Source organism: Nansenia antarctica, assembly GCF_963989245.1.
Source record: "Nansenia antarctica genome assembly, chromosome: 6".
Taxonomy (NCBI): Eukaryota; Metazoa; Chordata; class Actinopteri; order Argentiniformes; family Microstomatidae; genus Nansenia; species Nansenia antarctica.
The window spans coordinates 35,759,881-35,783,195 of record NC_137676.1 but is presented as its reverse complement, the minus strand read 5'-3'; positions in this window follow the sequence as shown (position 1 = coordinate 35,783,195).

Genomic DNA, 23,315 nt, shown 5'->3' with positions numbered 1-23,315 from the left:
ATACTAGTAGAGTCCATACTAGTAGACTCCATACTAGTAGACTCCATACTAGTAGACTCCATACTAGAAGACTCCATACTAGTAGACTCCATACTAGTAGACTACATACTAGTAGACTCCATACTAGTAGACTCCATACTAGTAGACTTCATACTAGTAGACTCCATACTAGAAGACTCCATACTAGAAGACTCCATACTAGTAGAGTCCATACTAGAAGACTCCATACTAGAAGACTCCATACTAGAAGACTCCACACTAGAAGACTCCATACTAGAAGACTCCATACTAGTAGACTCCATATTAGAAGACTCCATACTAGAAGACTCCATACTAGAAGACTCCATACTAGTAGAGTCCATACTAGAAGACTCCATACTAGAAGACTCCATACTAGAAGACTCCACACTAGAAGACTCCATACTAGAAGACTCCATACTAGTAGACTCCATATTAGAAGACTCCATACTAGAAGACTCCATACTAGAAGACTCCATACTAGAAGACTCCATACTAGTAGACTCCATACTAGAAGACTCCATACTAGTAGACTCCATACTAGTAGACTCCATACTAGTAGACTCCATACTAGTAGACTCCATACTAGAAGACTCCATACTAGAAGACTCCATACTAGAAGACTCCATACTAGAAGACTCCATACTAGAAGACTCCATACTAGTAGACTCCATACTAGTAGACTCCATACTAGTAGACTCCATACTAGAAGACTCCATACTAGAAGACTCCATACTAGAAGACTCCATACTAGTAGACTCCATACTAGAAGACTCCATACTAGTAGACTCCATACTAGTAGACTCCATACTAGTAGACTCCATACTAGAAGACTCCATACTAGTAGACTCCATACTAGTAGACTCCATACTAGAAGACTCCATACTAGTAGACTCCATACTAGTAGACTCCATACTAGTAGACTCCATACTAGAAGACTCCATACTAGTAGACTCCATACTAGAAGACTCCATACAAGTAGACTCCATACTAGAAGACTCCATACTAGAAGACTCCATACTAGTAGACTCCATACTAGTAGACTCCATGCTAGTAGAGTCCATACTAGAAGACTCCATACTAGAAGACTCCATACTAGTAGACTCCATACTAGTAGACTCCATACTAGTAGACTCCATACTAGTAGACTCCATACTAGAAGACTCCATACTAGTAGACTCCATACTAGAAGACTCCATACTAGTAGACTCCATACTAGTAGACTCCATACTAGTAGACTCCATACCAGAAGACTCCATACTAGTAGACTCCATACTAGTAGACTCCATACTAGTAGACTCCATACTAGTAGACTCCATACTAGAAGACTCCATACTAGTAGACTCCATACTAGAAGACTCCATACTAGAAGACTCCATACTAGTAGACTCCATACTAGTAGACTCCATACTAGTAGACTCCATACTAGAAGACTCCATACTAGAAGACTCCATACTAGAAGACTCCATACTAGTAGACTCCATACTAGTAGACTCCATACTAGTAGACTCCATACTAGTAGACTCCATACTAGAAGACTCCATACTAGTAGACTCCATACTAGTAAACTCCATACTAGTAGACTCCATACTAGTAGACTCCATACTAGAAGACTCCATACTAGAAGACTCCATACTAGAAGACTCCATACTAGAAGACTCCATACTAGAAGATTCCATACTAGTAGACTCCATACTAGTAGACTCCATACTAGAAGACTCCATACTAGAAGACTCCATACTAGAAGACTCCATACTAGAAGACTCCATACTAGAAGACTCCATACTAGAAGACTCCATACTAGACTCCATACTAGTAGACTCCATACTAGAAGACTCCATACTAGTAGACTCCATACTAGTAGACTCCATACTAGTAGACTCCAAACTAGTAGACTCCATACTAGTAGACTCCATACTAGTAGACTCCATACTAGAAGACTCCATACTAGTAGACTCCATACTAGAAGACTCCATACTAGAAGACTCCATACTAGTAGACTCCATACTAGTAGACTCCATACTAGTAGACTCCATACTAGTAGACTCCATACTAGAAGACTCCATACTAGTAGACTCCATACTAGAAGACTCCATACTAGAAGACTCCATACTAGTAGACTCCATACTAGTAGACTCCATACTAGTAGACTCCATACTAGAAGACTCCATACTAGAAGACTCCATACTAGTAGACTCCATACTAGTAGACTCCATACTAGAAGACTCCATACTAGTAGACTCCATACTAGAAGACTCCATACTAGAAGACTCCATACTAGTAGACTCCATACTAGAAGACTCCATACTAGTAGACTCCATACTCGAAGACTCCATACTAGTAGACTCCATACTAGAAGACTCCATACTAGAAGACTCCATACTAGTAGACTCCATACTAGAAGACTCCATACTAGAAGACTCCATACTAGTAGACTCCATACTAGTAGACTCAATACTAGAAGACTCCATACTAGAAGACTCCATACTAGAAGACTCCATACTAGTAGACTCCATACTAGAAGACTCCATACTAGTAGACTACATACTAGTAGACTCCATACTAGTAGACTCCATACTAGTAGACTCCATACTAGAAGACTCCATACTAGTAGACTCCATACTAGTAGACTCCATACTAGAAGACTCCATACTAGTAGACTCCATACTAGAAGACTCCATACTAGAAGACTCCATACTAGTAGACTCCATACTAGTAGAGTCCATACTAGTAGACTCCATACTAGTAGACTCCATACTAGTAGACTCCATACTAGAAGACTCCATACTAGTAGACTCCATACTAGTAGACTACATACTAGTAGACTCCATACTAGTAGACTCCATACTAGTAGACTTCATACTAGTAGACTCCATACTAGAAGACTCCATACTAGAAGACTCCATACTAGTAGAGTCCATACTAGAAGACTCCATACTAGAAGACTCCATACTAGAAGACTCCACACTAGAAGACTCCATACTAGAAGACTCCATACTAGTAGACTCCATATTAGAAGACTCCATACTAGAAGACTCCATACTAGAAGACTCCATACTAGTAGAGTCCATACTAGAAGACTCCATACTAGAAGACTCCATACTAGAAGACTCCACACTAGAAGACTCCATACTAGAAGACTCCATACTAGTAGACTCCATATTAGAAGACTCCATACTAGAAGACTCCATACTAGAAGACTCCATACTAGAAGACTCCATACTAGTAGACTCCATACTAGAAGACTCCATACTAGTAGACTCCATACTAGTAGACTCCATACTAGTAGACTCCATACTAGTAGACTCCATACTAGAAGACTCCATACTAGAAGACTCCATACTAGAAGACTCCATACTAGAAGACTCCATACTAGAAGACTCCATACTAGTAGACTCCATACTAGTAGACTCCATACTAGTAGACTCCATACTAGAAGACTCCATACTAGAAGACTCCATACTAGAAGACTCCATACTAGTAGACTCCATACTAGAAGACTCCATACTAGTAGACTCCATACTAGTAGACTCCATACTAGTAGACTCCATACTAGAAGACTCCATACTAGTAGACTCCATACTAGTAGACTCCATACTAGAAGACTCCATACTAGTAGACTCCATACTAGTAGACTCCATACTAGTAGACTCCATACTAGAAGACTCCATACTAGTAGACTCCATACTAGAAGACTCCATACAAGTAGACTCCATACTAGAAGACTCCATACTAGAAGACTCCATACTAGTAGACTCCATACTAGTAGACTCCATGCTAGTAGAGTCCATACTAGAAGACTCCATACTAGAAGACTCCATACTAGTAGACTCCATACTAGTAGACTCCATACTAGTAGACTCCATACTAGTAGACTCCATACTAGTAGACTCCATACTAGAAGACTCCATACTAGTAGACTCCATACTAGTAGACTCCATACTAGTAGACTCCATAACTCCATACTAGAAGACTCCATACTAGAAGATTCCATACTAGTAGACTCCATACTAGTAGACTCCATACTAGAAGACTCCATACTAGAAGACTCCATACTAGAAGACTCCATACTAGAAGACTCCATACTAGAAGACTCCATACTAGAAGACTCCATACTAGACTCCATACTATTAGACTCCATACTAGAAGACTCCATACTAGTAGACTCCATACTAGTAGACTCCATACTAGTAGACTCCAAACTAGTAGACTCCATACTAGTAGACTCCATACTAGTAGACTCCATACTAGAAGACTCCATACTAGTAGACTCCATACTAGAAGACTCCATACTAGAAGACTCCATACTAGTAGACTCCATACTAGTAGACTCCATACTAGTAGACTCCATACTAGTAGACTCCATACTAGAAGACTCCATACTAGTAGACTCCATACTAGAAGACTCCATACTAGAAGACTCCATACTAGTAGACTCCATACTAGTAGACTCCATACTAGTAGACTCCATACTAGAAGACTCCATACTAGAAGACTCCATACTAGTAGACTCCATACTAGTAGACTCCATACTAGAAGACTCCATACTAGTAGACTCCATACTAGAAGACTCCATACTAGAAGACTCCATACTAGTAGACTCCATACTAGAAGACTCCATACTAGTAGACTCCATACTCGAAGACTCCAGACTAGTAGACTCCATACTAGAAGACTCCATACTAGAAGACTCCATACTAGTAGACTCCATACTAGAAGACTCCATACTAGAAGACTCCATACTAGTAGACTCCATACTAGTAGACTCAATACTAGAAGACTCCATACTAGAAGACTCCATACTAGAAGACTCCATACTAGTAGACTCCATACTAGAAGACTCCATACTAGTAGACTACATACTAGTAGACTCCATACTAGTAGACTCCATACTAGTAGACTCCATACTAGAAGACTCCATACTAGTAGACTCCATACTAGTAGACTCCATACTAGAAGACTCCATACTAGTAGACTCCATACTAGAAGACTCCATACTAGTAGACTCCATACTAGAAGACTCCATACTAGTAGACTCCATACTAGTAGACTCCATACTAGTAGACTCCATACTAGTAGACTCCATACTAGTAGACTCGATACTAGAAGACTCCATACTAGTAGACTCCATACTAGTAGACTCCATACTAGAAGACTCCATACTAGAAGACTCCATACTAGTAGACTCCATACTAGTAGACTCCATACTAGTAGACTCCATACTAGTAGACTCCATACTAGAAGACTCCATACTAGAAGACTCCATACTAGAAGACTCCATACTAGTAGACTCCATACTAGTAGACTCCATACTAGTAGACTCCATACTAGTAGACTCCATACTAGAAGACTCCATACTAGTAGACTCCATACTAGTAAACTCCATACTAGTAGACTCCATACTAGTAGACTCCATACTAGAAGACTCCATACTAGAAGACTCCATACTAGAAGACTCCATACTAGAAGACTCCATACTAGAAGATTCCATACTAGTAGACTCCATACTAGTAGACTCCATACTAGAAGACTCCATACTAGAAGACTCCATACTAGAAGACTCCATACTAGAAGACTCCATACTAGAAGACTCCATACTAGACTCCATACTAGTAGACTCCATACTAGAAGACTCCATACTAGTAGACTCCATACTAGTAGACTCCATACTAGTAGACTCCATACTAGTAGACTCCATACTAGAAGACTCCATACTAGAAGACTCCATACTAGTAGACTCCATACTAGTAGACTCCATACTGGAAGACTCCATACTAGTAGATTCCATACTAGTAGACTCCATACTAGTAGACTCCATACTAGTAGACTCCATACTAGTAGACTCCATACTAGAAGACTCCATACTAGAAGACTCCATACTAGAAGACTTCATACTAGTAGACTCCATACTAGTAGAGTCCATACTAGAAGACTCCATACTAGTAGACTCCATACTAGAAGACTCCATACTAGTAGACACCATACGAGTAGACTCCATACTAGTAGACTCCATACTAGTAGACTCCATACTAGAAGACTCCATACTAGAAGACTCCATACTAGTAGACTCCATACTAGTAGAGTCCATACTAGAAGACTCCATACTAGTAGACTCCATACTAGTAGACTCCATACTAGAAGACTCCATACTAGTAGACTCCATACTAGTAGACTCCATACTAGTAGACTCCATACTAGTAGACTCCATACTAGTAGACCCCATACTAGAAGACTCCATACTAGTAGACTCCATACTAGAAGACTCCATACTAGTAGACTCCATACTAGTAGACTCCATACTAGTAGAGTCCATACTAGAAGACTCCATACTAGTAGACTCCATACTAGTTGACTCCATACTAGTAGACTCCATACTAGAAGACTCCATACTAGAAGACTCCAAACTAGTAGACTCCATACTAGTAGACTCCATACTAGTAGACCCCATACTAGTAGACTCCATACTAGTAGACTCCATACTAGAAGACTCCATACTAGTAGACTCCATACTAGTAGACTCCATGCTAGTAGAGTCCATACGAGAAGACTCCATACTAGTAGACTCCATACTAGTTGACTCCATACTAGTAGACTCCATACTAGTAGAGTCCATACGAGAAGACTCCATACTAGTAGACTCCATACTAGTTGACTCCATACTAGTAGACTTCATACTAGAAGACTCCATACTAGAAGACTCCATACTAGTAGACTCCATACTAGTAGACTCCATACTAGTAGACTCCATACTAGAAGACTCCATACTAGTAGAGTCCATACTAGAAGACTCCATACTAGTAGACTCCATACTAGTAGACTCCATACTAGTAGACTCCATACTAGAAGACTCCATACTAGTAGATTCCATACTAGTAGACTCCATACTAGTAGACTCCATACTAGTAGAGTCCATACTAGAAGACTCCATACAAGTAGACTCCATACTAGTAGAGTCCATACTAGAAGACTCCATACTAGTAGACTCCATACTAGTAGACTCCATACTAGTAGACTCCATACTAGTAGAGTCCATACTAGTAGACTCCATACTAGAAGACTCCATACTAGAAGATTCCATACTAGTAGAGTCCATACTAGAAGACTCCATACTAGTAGACTCCATACTAGAGGAGTCCATACTAGAAGACTCCATACTAGAAGACTCCATACTAGTAGACTCCATACTAGAAGACTCCATACTAGAAGACTCCATACTAGTAGACTCCATACTAGTAGACTCCATACTAGTAGACTCCATACTAGAAGACTCCATACTAGTAGACTCCATACTAGTAGACTCCATACTAGTAGACTCCATACTAGTAGACTCCATACTAGAAGACTCCATACTAGTAGACTCCATACTAGAAGACTCCATACTAGTAGACTCCATACTAGTAGACTCCATACTAGTAGACTCCATACTAGTAGACTCCATACTAGTAGACTCCATACTAGAAGACTCCATACTAGTAGACTCCATACTAGAAGACTCCATACTAGAAGACTCCATACTAGTAGACTCCATACTAGTAGACTCCATACTAGTAGACTCCATACTAGAAGACTCCATACTAGAAGACTCCATACTAGAAGACTCCATACTAGTAGACTCCATACTAGTAGACTCCATACTAGTAGACTCCATACTAGTAGACTCCATACTAGAAGACTCCATACTAGTAGACTCCATACTAGTAAACTCCATACTAGTAGACTCCATACTAGTAGACTCCATACTAGAAGACTCCATACTAGAAGACTCCATACTAGAAGACTCCATACTAGAAGACTCCATACTAGAAGATTCCATACTAGTAGACTCCATACTAGTAGACTCCATACTAGAAGACTCCATACTAGAAGACTCCATACTAGAAGACTCCATACTAGAAGACTCCATACTAGAAGACTCCATACTAGAAGACTCCATACTAGACTCCATACTAGTAGACTCCATACTAGAAGACTCCATACTAGTAGACTCCATACTAGTAGACTCCATACTAGTAGACTCCAAACTAGTAGACTCCATACTAGTAGACTCCATACTAGTAGACTCCATACTAGAAGACTCCATACTAGTAGACTCCATACTAGAAGACTCCATACTAGAAGACTCCATACTAGTAGACTCCATACTAGTAGACTCCATACTAGTAGACTCCATACTAGTAGACTCCATACTAGAAGACTCCATACTAGTAGACTCCATACTAGAAGACTCCATACTAGAAGACTCCATACTAGTAGACTCCATACTAGTAGACTCCATACTAGTAGACTCCATACTAGAAGACTCCATACTAGAAGACTCCATACTAGTAGACTCCATACTAGTAGACTCCATACTAGAAGACTCCATACTAGTAGACTCCATACTAGAAGACTCCATACTAGAAGACTCCATACTAGTAGACTCCATACTAGAAGACTCCATACTAGTAGACTCCATACTCGAAGACTCCATACTAGTAGACTCCATACTAGAAGACTCCATACTAGAAGACTCCATACTAGTAGACTCCATACTAGAAGACTCCATACTAGAAGACTCCATACTAGTAGACTCCATACTAGTAGACTCAATACTAGAAGACTCCATACTAGAAGACTCCATACTAGAAGACTCCATACTAGTAGACTCCATACTAGAAGACTCCATACTAGTAGACTACATACTAGTAGACTCCATACTAGTAGACTCCATACTAGTAGACTCCATACTAGAAGACTCCATACTAGTAGACTCCATACTAGTAGACTCCATACTAGAAGACTCCATACTAGTAGACTCCATACTAGAAGACTCCATACTAGAAGACTCCATACTAGTAGACTCCATACTAGTAGAGTCCATACTAGTAGACTCCATACTAGTAGACTCCATACTAGTAGACTCCATACTAGAAGACTCCATACTAGTAGACTCCATACTAGTAGACTACATACTAGTAGACTCCATACTAGTAGACTCCATACTAGTAGACTTCATACTAGTAGACTCCATACTAGAAGACTCCATACTAGAAGACTCCATACTAGTAGAGTCCATACTAGAAGACTCCATACTAGAAGACTCCATACTAGAAGACTCCACACTAGAAGACTCCATACTAGAAGACTCCATACTAGTAGACTCCATATTAGAAGACTCCATACTAGAAGACTCCATACTAGAAGACTCCATACTAGTAGAGTCCATACTAGAAGACTCCATACTAGAAGACTCCATACTAGAAGACTCCACACTAGAAGACTCCATACTAGAAGACTCCATACTAGTAGACTCCATATTAGAAGACTCCATACTAGAAGACTCCATACTAGAAGACTCCATACTAGAAGACTCCATACTAGTAGACTCCATACTAGAAGACTCCATACTAGTAGACTCCATACTAGTAGACTCCATACTAGTAGACTCCATACTAGTAGACTCCATACTAGAAGACTCCATACTAGAAGACTCCATACTAGAAGACTCCATACTAGAAGACTCCATACTAGAAGACTCCATACTAGTAGACTCCATACTAGTAGACTCCATACTAGTAGACTCCATACTAGAAGACTCCATACTAGAAGACTCCATACTAGAAGACTCCATACTAGTAGACTCCATACTAGAAGACTCCATACTAGTAGACTCCATACTAGTAGACTCCATACTAGTAGACTCCATACTAGAAGACTCCATACTAGTAGACTCCATACTAGTAGACTCCATACTAGAAGACTCCATACTAGTAGACTCCATACTAGTAGACTCCATACTAGTAGACTCCATACTAGAAGACTCCATACTAGTAGACTCCATACTAGAAGACTCCATACAAGTAGACTCCATACTAGAAGACTCCATACTAGAAGACTCCATACTAGTAGACTCCATACTAGTAGACTCCATGCTAGTAGAGTCCATACTAGAAGACTCCATACTAGAAGACTCCATACTAGTAGACTCCATACTAGTAGACTCCATACTAGTAGACTCCATACTAGTAGACTCCATACTAGTAGACTCCATACTAGAAGACTCCATACTAGTAGACTCCATACTAGTAGACTCCATACTAGTAGACTCCATAACTCCATACTAGAAGACTCCATACTAGAAGATTCCATACTAGTAGACTCCATACTAGTAGACTCCATACTAGAAGACTCCATACTAGAAGACTCCATACTAGAAGACTCCATACTAGAAGACTCCATACTAGAAGACTCCATACTAGAAGACTCCATACTAGACTCCATACTATTAGACTCCATACTAGAAGACTCCATACTAGTAGACTCCATACTAGTAGACTCCATACTAGTAGACTCCAAACTAGTAGACTCCATACTAGTAGACTCCATACTAGTAGACTCCATACTAGAAGACTCCATACTAGTAGACTCCATACTAGAAGACTCCATACTAGAAGACTCCATACTAGTAGACTCCATACTAGTAGACTCCATACTAGTAGACTCCATACTAGTAGACTCCATACTAGAAGACTCCATACTAGTAGACTCCATACTAGAAGACTCCATACTAGAAGACTCCATACTAGTAGACTCCATACTAGTAGACTCCATACTAGTAGACTCCATACTAGAAGACTCCATACTAGAAGACTCCATACTAGTAGACTCCATACTAGTAGACTCCATACTAGAAGACTCCATACTAGTAGACTCCATACTAGAAGACTCCATACTAGAAGACTCCATACTAGTAGACTCCATACTAGAAGACTCCATACTAGTAGACTCCATACTCGAAGACTCCAGACTAGTAGACTCCATACTAGAAGACTCCATACTAGAAGACTCCATACTAGTAGACTCCATACTAGAAGACTCCATACTAGAAGACTCCATACTAGTAGACTCCATACTAGTAGACTCAATACTAGAAGACTCCATACTAGAAGACTCCATACTAGAAGACTCCATACTAGTAGACTCCATACTAGAAGACTCCATACTAGTAGACTACATACTAGTAGACTCCATACTAGTAGACTCCATACTAGTAGACTCCATACTAGAAGACTCCATACTAGTAGACTCCATACTAGTAGACTCCATACTAGAAGACTCCATACTAGTAGACTCCATACTAGAAGACTCCATACTAGAAGACTCCATACTAGTAGACTCCATACTAGTAGAGTCCATACTAGTAGACTCCATACTAGTAGACTCCATACTAGTAGACTCCATACTAGAAGACTCCATACTAGTAGACTCCATACTAGTAGACTACATACTAGTAGACTCCATACTAGTAGACTCCATACTAGTAGACTTCATACTAGTAGACTCCATACTAGAAGACTCCATACTAGAAGACTCCATACTAGTAGAGTCCATACTAGAAGACTCCATACTAGAAGACTCCATACTAGAAGACTCCACACTAGAAGACTCCATACTAGAAGACTCCATACTAGTAGACTCCATATTAGAAGACTCCATACTAGAAGACTCCATACTAGAAGACTCCATACTAGTAGAGTCCATACTAGAAGACTCCATACTAGAAGACTCCATACTAGAAGACTCCACACTAGAAGACTCCATACTAGAAGACTCCATACTAGTAGACTCCATATTAGAAGACTCCATACTAGAAGACTCCATACTAGAAGACTCCATACTAGAAGACTCCATACTAGTAGACTCCATACTAGAAGACTCCATACTAGTAGACTCCATACTAGTAGACTCCATACTAGTAGACTCCATACTAGTAGACTCCATACTAGAAGACTCCATACTAGAAGACTCCATACTAGAAGACTCCATACTAGAAGACTCCATAACTCCATACTAGTAGACTCCATACTAGTAGACTCCATACTAGAAGACTCCATACTAGAAGACTCCATACTAGAAGACTCCATACTAGTAGACTCCATACTAGAAGACTCCATACTAGTAGACTCCATACTAGTAGACTCCATACTAGTAGACTCCATACTAGAAGACTCCATACTAGTAGACTCCATACTAGTAGACTCCATACTAGAAGACTCCATACTAGTAGACTCCATACTAGTAGACTCCATACTAGTAGACTCCATACTAGAAGACTCCATACTAGTAGACTCCATACTAGAAGACTCCATACAAGTAGACTCCATACTAGAAGACTCCATACTAGAAGACTCCATACTAGTAGACTCCATACTAGTAGACTCCATGCTAGTAGAGTCCATACTAGAAGACTCCATACTAGAAGACTCCATACTAGTAGACTCCATACTAGTAGACTCCATACTAGTAGACTCCATACTAGTAGACTCCATACTAGTAGACTCCATACTAGAAGACTCCATACTAGTAGACTCCATACTAGTAGACTCCATACTAGTAGACTCCATACTAGTAGACTCCATACTAGAAGACTCCATACTAGTAGAGTCCATACTAGAAGACTCCATACTAGAAGACTCCATACTAGTAGAGTCCATACTAGAAGACTCCATACTAGAAGACTCCATACTAGTAGACTCCATACTAGAAGACTCCATACTAGAAGACTCCATACTAGTAGACTCCATACTAGTAGACTCCATACTAGAAGACTCCATACTAGAAGACTCCATACTAGAAGACTCCATACTAGTAGACTCCATACTAGAAGACTCCATACTAGTAGACTACATACTAGTAGACTCCATACTAGTAGACTCCATACTAGTAGACTCCATACTAGAAGACTCCATACTAGTAGACTCCATACTAGTAGACTCCATACTAGAAGACTCCATACTAGTAGACTCCATACTAGAAGACTCCATACTAGAAGACTCCATACTAGTAGACTCCATACTAGTAGACTCCATACTAGTAGAGTCCATACTAGTAGACTCCATACTAGTAGACTCCATACTAGTAGACTCCATACTAGAAGACTCCATACTAGTAGACTCCATACTAGTAGACTACATACTAGTAGACTCCATACTAGTAGACTCCATACTAGTAGACTCCATACTAGTAGACTCCATACTAGAAGACTCCATACTAGAAGACTCCATACTAGTAGAGTCCATACTAGAAGACTCCATACTAGAAGACTCCATACTAGAAGACTCCACACTAGAAGACTCCATACTAGAAGACTCCATACTAGTAGACTCCATATTAGAAGACTCCATACTAGAAGACTCCATACTAGAAGACTCCATACTAGTAGAGTCCATACTAGAAGACTCCATACTAGAAGACTCCACACTAGAAGACTCCATACTAGAAGACTCCATACTAGTAGACTCCATATTAGAAGACTCCATACTAGAAGACTCCATACTAGAAGACTCCATACTAGTAGACTCCATACTAGAAGACTCCATACTAGTAGACTCCATACTAGTAGACTCCATACAAGTACACTCCATACTAGTAGACTCCATACTAGTAGACTCCATACTAGAAGACTCCATACTAGAAGACTCCATACTAGAAGACTCCATACTAGAAGACTCCATACTAGAAGACTCCATACTAGTAGACTCCATACTAGTAGACTCCATACTAGTAGACTCCATACTAGAAGACTCCATACTAGAAGACTCCATACTAGAAGACTCCATACTAGTAGACTCCATACTAGAAGACTCCATACTAGTAGACTCCATACTAGTAGACTCCATACTAGTAGACTCCATACTAGAAGACTCCATACTAGTAGACTCCATACTAGAAGACTCCATACTAGTAGACTCCATACTAGAAGACTCCATACTAGAAGACTCCATACTAGTAGACTCCATACTAGTAGACTCCATACTAGTAGAGTCCATACTAGAAGACTCCATACTAGAAGACTCCATACTAGTAGACTCCATACTAGTAGACTCCATACTAGTAGACTCCATACTAGTAGACTCCATACTAGTAGAGTCCATACTAGAAGACTCCATACTAGAAGACTCCATACTAGTAGAGTCCATACTAGAAGACTCCATACTAGAAGACTCCATACTTGAAGACTCCATACTAGTAGACTCCATACTAGAAGACTCTAGTCTAGACTCTACTCTAGACTAGTAGACTCCATACTAGTAGACTCCATACTAGAAGACTCCATACTAGTAGACTCCATACTAGTAGACTCCATACTAGTAGACTCCATACTAGAAGACTCCATACTAGAAGACTCCATACTAGAAGACTCCATACTAGTAGACTCCATACTAGAAGACTCCATACTAGAAGACTCCATACTAGAAGACTCCATACTAGAAGACTCCATACTAGTAGACTCCATACTAGTAGACTCCATACTAGAAGACTCCATACTAGAAGACTCCATACTAGAAGACTCCATACTAGAAGACACCATACTAGTAGACTCCATACTAGTAGACTCCATACTAGTAGACTCCATACTAGTAGACTCAAGTCTGCGGCCTCGTACCTACGACCGATTCACAGCCGTGCTGATTTTCAGTATAACACACTCCCTCTCGTGTGATATTAATTCACACATTGCTTTTCCATGTCTCAGGCTCAGCATGGGAAGAGCCCATAATTAGTCAGAGTTGCATTCTGGTTGTAAAGACCACAATTCACATTTCATCTCAACAGGTTTGATTACATTTGTTGTTAATTAGGCTATTCAAGAATTCTTCAACCTCAGACACAGAACAGTGAAATATCAGTTTCATAAAAATAAAAAAAAGAAGTAAATATCGGCAGATGTCTGTAATCTGAAAATGTTTCCATTTTGTTGATTATCATTATTAAAAAAATAATTTTAATAAATATTGCAATAGCCTATTTAACAATTGACCGCGCTAAGTACATTCATGGGTATATAGGCTTATCTTTACCTTCTGTATCAAACAAACTATTCTGCCATCTATACACATGTTCTGAAAGGTTTGAGCTCAGCAGAGCAGCTGTAATAACACCATGTTCCTACCTGATCCCTGGTGATTGGCCACATCTATACAGTGTTGAATACCTCTACCAGTTGAGAAGGTCAGTCCTGTGACGATTTGTCTTTTCCTCATCATTCAGCAAGCACATCTTAACCTCTGATCCTCCACCTAGAAATATATGGTAAAAATGCACTGCATAAGCCATTCTGATGCAGGTCATTAAGGAATCATACCCCACGATTTAATTAAAATAATAATAATATAGCCTAATAATTACAATAAAACAGCTATTAGAGGTCGGTACTGAATACGGTATGCCGGTCTAATTAAAGTCACAGCCAAGTGAAATAATCATTTGAAGTACTGTAAATTCTAAATGTGACCAGTTAGTGGGAACCAATGTAGGGTTTATATACTCTAGGCCTCTTCTTGTTAACACTTTTGTTTACTATTGCAGTAAATCTATAGGCGGGATTGATTAGGGTTTGTGTCAAAGTCGATAAGGGTTTGAACTGGAAATGTAACACATTAAAAGTGAATTCCTGTTTTCCCATACTGAGAATACTAAATAAAACGTGTACAATTGTTACAAATTGTTGACCGAGATTCTCTCAGTGAGAAAAATACAATGCATCCGCTATACTAGGCCTACTGAATACGAACAATCAGCATTAGCGCAACAGTTTACATGATAAGTATGTAGGCAAGGCATGTTAAATTGAGTGGTCAAATGATCTGTTGCACCTGCTCATACCAAAAGATGAGTCCTGCTGTGATTTCTCCGACTTCATCTTCGTCCTCCGGTATCAAGAACATGTATACTTCATAGTCATATTATACCGCACTTGCAATTCATTAAATTACCGGAAGACCCTGTTAGTGGTGCGTAAAAGTTTTGACCGGCTATCACCGTTTCAAATCTCACTTGTTTTCCTTTAATTGACCATCTATGCAGCACCCAAGTGGATGTGTCGCACTTGCAAAATGCTGTGAAATGTTTGACGATAAAACATGTATAAACGTCATTGTCAATATCCGTCATAATGCCCTATTTCATCACCTGTTTCCATGGAGCCGATATGTGCCTATGTAGATACAATAGACACATATCGGCCTACCATTGCTCGATACACAATATGTTTCTGAAATTCATAAATTAATTGGATATGTTGCAGACAAATAAAAGGACATGGCAACTTCCCTCTGCCCAGTACTGTCTAGTAGAAAGTACCACATGTTATACATTTGTCTAACCATGTCCTTACCGTTACTACTGCACCATTGCTTGTCCCAGTTGAACAACCTTCAAATTAAGTCAATGTTTATTGGAGCAAGAATATTATTGTGTATGTGTGTGTGATTAATGTGTGTAGTTTGCTATTGTTGTGCTTGTTTGCTATGATTGTGCATGCGTGAGACAGCATGTGTGTTTGTGTGCGTGTGTGTGTGTGTGTGTGTGTGTGTGTGTGTGTGTGTGTGTGTGTGTGTGTGTGTGTGTGTCTAAACAGCCGCGAATGCACCCACCCCGCTTTGAACGCAGTCCCACACAAGGCATCCGCTCGCTCCCAGAAACACAGGTCACAAGTGTTAGTGTGTTCCAGATATCCGACATTGTGAATTATCCGTATTGCTCTTTTTTGGAGAATAGTTAGTGAATATATTAAACTTTTGTAGTTATTGTCCCAGACCTCCACACAGTAATTTAGATATGGTAAAACTAGTGAACAGTAGAGAATGTGCAGTGATTTCTGATCCAGAACCTGCTTTGCTTTATTTATTACTAAAATGCTTTTTGACAGTTTAGTTTGTACATGCTTAACACTTAAGCAGCCGTGAGGTGTCATTTGATCTCAGTGAGTACCAAAAAAATTATACCTTTGCACTCGATCAAATTTCAGGACCCACCTTTCATGACTTTTCCTAGATATGTGCGTTCTACCACCCAGCATCTTTACATTTTCAAAATTGAGTTAGTATAAAGCGATTTTGCAGTATTTCTGTGTGTTTCTGTGTATTTGCCTAGGTATTCGGCTGCCATCTTTTGTGATGTGTTTATATATAGGCTATATATAGCAATAGTGATACATAAGACATGTATATGTACAGACAGTTATGAAAATTATAAACTGTACAGTATGTAATTGCAAATCCTACATTTGATTATGCCTGTAATCATCAATGAATATTATATAACGAACGGATATGTATAATATAGTATATTATACTTTTTTTTGTAAATAATGTTGTTTTCTTTCTGAGTGGGGCAGTCCCACTCATAATTTTCATTTTATTGGACAGATATAGTGAAGACAGACAAGAAAATAAGGAGAAGAAGGGAGAGAGTATATTGATAATTGATAATAAGATATTGATAATGTATTTCGCTGCCGCAGAAAGTCGATCAAAATCGTGTGAAATGACGTGCTTGTGCATTGAATGACACTATTTACAGCACTGTCAATTTTCAAATAATGCAATAGGCTATATATGAATGTTCAGTTATGATATGAAAAACAATATATGATGCAATTTGATATTAGCACGGGACATGTCCACACACACACACACACACACACACACACACACACACACACACACACACACACACACACACACACACACACACACACACAACTGACAATGTAATCTATATTAGTTTTCCATACTATAATTTACAGATGTTATTATTGCTCTACTGCTCCTTTCCGTCATTAAACTATTTTTTGTTTACAGTGTTGTTACCAAGTCTTACCATGTCTTTTCTCTCATCATCTCCTGATCCTCCACCGTCCGACTGGTCCGCTGGTACGTCGTGCATGACTGCTAATATTTCCTCGGGGGACCAAAAGCGTCTCCTGTCTGGACGACTCATCACAGCTAAAGAACGAGTAGTTCTCAGTGGCGTAGCGGACGGGCCCGCAAGCGACGCACCGCGGGCCCCCTAACATTGGATCCACTTTTTTTTTATATTTTTTATATATAATTTAAAAATATATAAAACAAAGAAAATAAGTGGCCCTTCATTGTGTCAACCTTAATTTTAATATATAGGCCTATATTAAAAAATATATACATGGTTAGCCGTATATAGCAACATGACTTTGACGTCACACGTAGGCAGGAGACACAAGGAAAATGAGCAAGCGAAAATACAATACAAAGTACAATAAGTGCAGGGTGGAGTGTACTCCCGACCGCTAGGGGGCGATAGTATTGGTTTATGTGTTTAGTACTCTCTGTTAAGAGGTTAGAGTTAGGAGAAGTTGTGGCGGCCATTGTGGATGCCAGGTGGTCCGAGGATACACGCTGTTTCTCCTCTCTCTTTAGGACGTGTTTGCCTGTTATACGTAAGTCTGTTATTAGTTATATGTATCTTATTATCAGATTGTGGTTAACAGTAATCGTTCATGTTTGTTTATATCTTGTTATGTATGTCTTGTTTTGGTAATTGTATTTACTCATACGCTGTATTCCCACCCACAGGGTGTTGACATCTTTGTCTGAATAAATATTATAAACCGACATTGAGGAGTCTTCTTCATGTCAACACCATGAAGGTGGAATGCCCCTTCCCCGGCTGCGACTTCGAGACCAGAGACGTTTCCGAAGCACTCGCCATCGTCTTGCTGACAAACCATGGACATTTCCATCGAGGTGCGGCGGTTCAGACCCCAGCTCCCCGAGGCCCGAGGATGGAGCGGCCTAGGGTTGACACCGGCATCTCAACGGAGGAGTGGAACGTGTTCGTCCGGCGGTGGGAGGTCTTCCGGGCGGGGTCGGGCATTGGAGCGGCCCAGGCCCCGTTCCAGCTGTTTCAGTGCGCGGGGATCGAACTTGGAGACAGCCTGTTGAAAGCGGACCCGGACGTCGCCTCTGGGGCTCTAGAGGAACTACTTGCTGCTATGCGCTTGCTGGCCGTTGTCCCGGTCGCCACATGCGTCCTGCGCACAGAGCTGCTTCAGCTGCGCCAGGAACGCGATGAGACATTCCGCGCCTTTACTGCCAGAGTGCGTGGGAAGGCGGAGACGTGCTCTTACGTGGCTGTCTGCGAGTGTGGCAAGAGTGTGAGCTACACTGATCACATCATCCGCGATGTCCTTGTTAATGGGATCTACGACCCGGACATACGCCGTGAGGCGTTAGGGACGCCTGACATTCTTCTGAAGCCCGTTAATGATGTGGTCGCGCTCGTCGAGGGCAAGGAGATGGCTCGTAACGCCCTTCCATCATCCGCCCTGTCGGCTGTCTCCTCATTCCAGCGCTTGAGGAAGGACCCACAGCCAAGCCCACAGCGGAGCCCCTCCTTGGCCCCGAGTCCAGCTGATGTGGCAAAACGAGCCGTGTGCCCAGGGTGTCAGAACACGTTCCATGTCTTTACAGAGGGGTCTCGCGGATGGAACATCAGGCCTCACCAGCTCTGTGTCGACTGCTTCAAGGCCCGTCGACGCAAGCGGCGGCTGCCACCATTTGACGGTCAGCAGGCTACCATGGGATCCGAGGTGTGGCTGCGGACGCCGTCTAACGGTCAGCCAATCTCCCAGCTCTCGGTCATTCAGTCTGAGGCGCGCCCAGATCGACACTACGGGAACCATCGTCGGCGCCGCACAACGGCACCTCTCAGACTCGAGCACCATATCTTTTCCAAGGGCGAATGGAGGCGGGCCAGGCTGAGGAAACACCCCCGGGCACTGATCTCCGTCTCGATTGACAATCCGGTGGGTCAGGGGGGCGGCGCCGGCTGTCGGCCCTCGGGGAACATGGTGGAGGTGTCCGCCATCGCAGACACAGGTGCGCAGTCGGACATTTGGTCGTTAGAGGAGTACCTGTCCTGCGGATTCTCGAGTGACGACCTGCGCCCTGTTAGCCTCAGCCTCTCGGCTGCAAATCGCTCCCCCATAGCCATTGATGGCGCATTCTTTGCTACACTCTCGGCGGTCTCCAACGGCGGCGAGGTGTCGTCCTGCCGCTCAATGGTGTATGTGAGCAGCTCAGTCCGGGGAATGTACCTCTCCTATGAGTCGCTGCTCAACCTCAGCCTCCTGCCTAAGGACTTCCCAACAGGTGGTGAGGGGCGACCCAGGGACACGCACGATCCTGCCCCCCCTTCTTCGCCGGGTCGGCCCTTGTCTGTGAATGCATTGAGGTCCGCCAACGGCGGCTGCGACGGCCCGAGCGACCCCCATGACGCCGGGTGCTCGTGTCCACAGCGTGCAGTCCCTCCGTCACGCCCCGCGGCGCTGCCATTCTCTTGCGAGCCTGAGAACAATAGCCGGATGAAGGGGTGGTTGATTGAGAGGTATGCCTCATCTACATTTAACACGTGCCCCCATCGGGCATTGCCGTGCATGGAGGGGCCGCCCGTCGAGATGCATGTGGACCCTGCTGCCGCACCGAAAGCGTGCCACACCGCAGCCGGTGTGCCTCTCCACCGGCAGCAGAAGGTCCACGACGACCTTCTCCGGGACGAGGCCCTTGGTGTCATCGAGCGTGTGCCGTACGGCGAACCGGTTACATGGTGCCACCGGATGGTGGTTACCCGGAAGCACGACGGGTCCCCCCGCAGGACCGTGGACCTTTCCCCTCTCAATAAGTTCTGCCAGCGTGAGACGTTCGCCACTGAGTCCCCATTCCACCTCGCACGTCGTGTCCCGAAGGGCACCTGGAAGACAGTCACGGACGCTTGGAATGGTTATCACAGTGTGCCACTGCGCGAGTCTGACCGTCATCTGACAACGTTCATCACTCCCTTTGGCCGGTGGCGTTACACCAGGGCACCACAGGGTTTCCTCTCGTCGGGTGATGGCTACAACCGCCGTTTTGACGCTATCCTCTCAGACTTTGAACGCAAGGAACGGTGTGTGGATGACACGGTCCACTACGACACCGACTTGGAGCAGCACTGGTGGAGGACCATCGATTTCCTGACACGTGTCGGGCGGTCAGGCGTCGTGTTGAACCCGGGCAAGTTTCAGTTTGCGCAGAGGAGCGTGGACTTCGCTGGCTTCAGGGTGTCGGACGCTACCATCGAGCCACTTCCCAAATACCTGGACGCCATCCGGGACTTCCCCAGCCCGGTCTCCACGACAGATATCAGAAGCTGGTTCGGCCTTGTAAATCAAGTGACTAACTACGCCCAGTTGCGCGATACTATGGCTCCTTTCAAGCCCTTCCTCAGCCCACGCTGCAAGTTCGCATGGTCAACCGAGCTGGAGGAGGCCTTCCAGGCGTCTAAGCATGCCATAATTGGGGCCATTCGCGAAGGTGTAGAGATCTATGACATGCAGAAGCGCACCTGCCTCCGCCCCGACTGGTCCAGGCGAGGCATTGGCTACTTCCTTCTCCAACAGCATTGCAGCTGTGCCTCGGGCGTGCCGGACTGCTGCCCGGGAGGTTGGAGAATCACACTCGCTGGGTCTCGCTTCCTGTCCTCCGCGGAGCAGCGTTATGCGGCTATCGAAGGGGAGGCCCTGGCCGTGGCCTGGGGTCTGGAGCAGGCACGATACTTCACGCAGGGATGCGACGATCTCGTCGTGGTCACCGACCACAAGCCCCTGGTGAAGATCTTCGGGGACCGCACACTCGACGAGATCACAAACTCACGCTTGTTCAGGCTCAAACAGCGTACCCTCCCATGGCGTTTCGAGATTGTTTACCTCCCTGGCGTGAGCAACCATGCCGCTGACGCTGCCTCAAGGCACCCTTCCCCCTCGGGCTCGGCTAGCGGCCTCTCCCTGGAACCGCCAGGCGTGCCTGACACTGTCGAGTTGGCACTCATGGCTTCCATCTGCGTCGATGCTCAGGAGCTCGGCGCCGTCTCCTGGCCCCTCCTCGCGCAAGAGACAGCGGCTGACGCATGCCTCGGCCGCCTGCTGGACATGATTGAGCACGGGGACGGAGTGGACGCGCATGACCCTGCCGTGGTGAGTTTGTCGCCGGTCTGTGACTCCATCTATGCGCAGGACGGGGTCTTGCTGTATCAGGATCGCGTCGTGATTCCCCTATCCCTCCGCGGGAGAGTCCTTCGACACCTTCATGCTGCCCACCAGGGGGTTTCGGCGATGGAGCAGCACGCCCGGGCCATAGTCTACTGGCCTGGGATGTCTGGGGATATCCGCACTGTCAGGACCGGGTGCGCGGACTGCAACCGCAATGCTCCATCACAGGCAGCTACGCCCCCTCTGTCATCTCCGCCACCGTCCACCCCGTTCGAGGCAGTGTTTGCTGACTTCTTTGATTACGGGGGCCGCCACTACCTGGTCGTCGGGGATCGGCTCTCAGGCTGGGTGGAGGTCCTGGGCGCTGCGGCCGGGACTGATGCTGGAGGCGCAGCTGGCCTTGTTCGCCACCTCCGCTCATTCTTCCGGACCTTTGGGGTGCCTGAGGAGCTTTCAAGCGATGGCGGCCCGGAATTTATGGCAAGCCACACTCAGGACTTCTTCCGCCTATGGCAGATCAGGCATCGTGTGTCCTCCGTCAGTTTCCCACAGTCTAACGGGAGAGCGGAGGTCGCTGTTAAGACTGCGAAGCGGCTTCTGATGTCCAACAGTGGCCCGGCGGGCAGTCTCGACCAGGATCGCTTCTTGCGCGCGATGATACAGTTGCGTAACACACCCGACCCAGACTGCAACCTCTCACCAGCACAGATCATTTTCGGTCACCCCCTTCGAGGCTCGCTCTCCTTCGTTAACAGGCTGGAGAAGTTTTCGAACCCGCATATCCGTCCTCTCTGGCGTCAGGCATGGGCTGTGAAGGAGGATGCCCTTCGTACGCGGATGTCCCGTACCACCGAGTCTCTGGGGGTTCATTCAAGACCACTTCGCCCTCTGGCACTCGGTGAGAGGGTGTTCATCCAGAATCAGCAGGGCCCGAGCCCCAATAAGTGGGACAGGTCTGGGGTGGTGGTGGAGTCGCTTGGCCACGATCAGTATCGGGTGAGAGTTGATGGCTCAGGACGCCTGACGTTGCGCAACCGGCGGTTCCTCCGTGGCTACACGCCAGTCGCCCCATGTACCCAGCGGCTGCCGTCGCCGCCTCCCCTGCCTCCTCCCTCCCTGGACTCTCTGCCCCTAGCTACCCCCTCTGGTCCAGTGGTGCCCCAGGGTGACGCCCGGCTGGGGACGGATGGGCCCCGTGTTGCTGTTCTGGGCCCCTCTCTGCTAGGGCCTTCAGGCGGGGCATCGTCTCTCCCCGCGCCCCTAGTTCCCGCTGGTGTGGCTCCCGCTACACCTCTTCCTGCGCCGTCGCCACTGCGGCCCGCCCGGCCGGCCCGTGCTAGGAGGCCACCTAAGCGATATGAAGCTGAGTCTGGCCAATGGATTTGAGCCTGTGGACCCACGTGGATTCGTGGCTCCCCGGTCTGGGGGGGATGCAGGGTGGAGTGTACTCCCGACCGCTAGGGGGCGATAG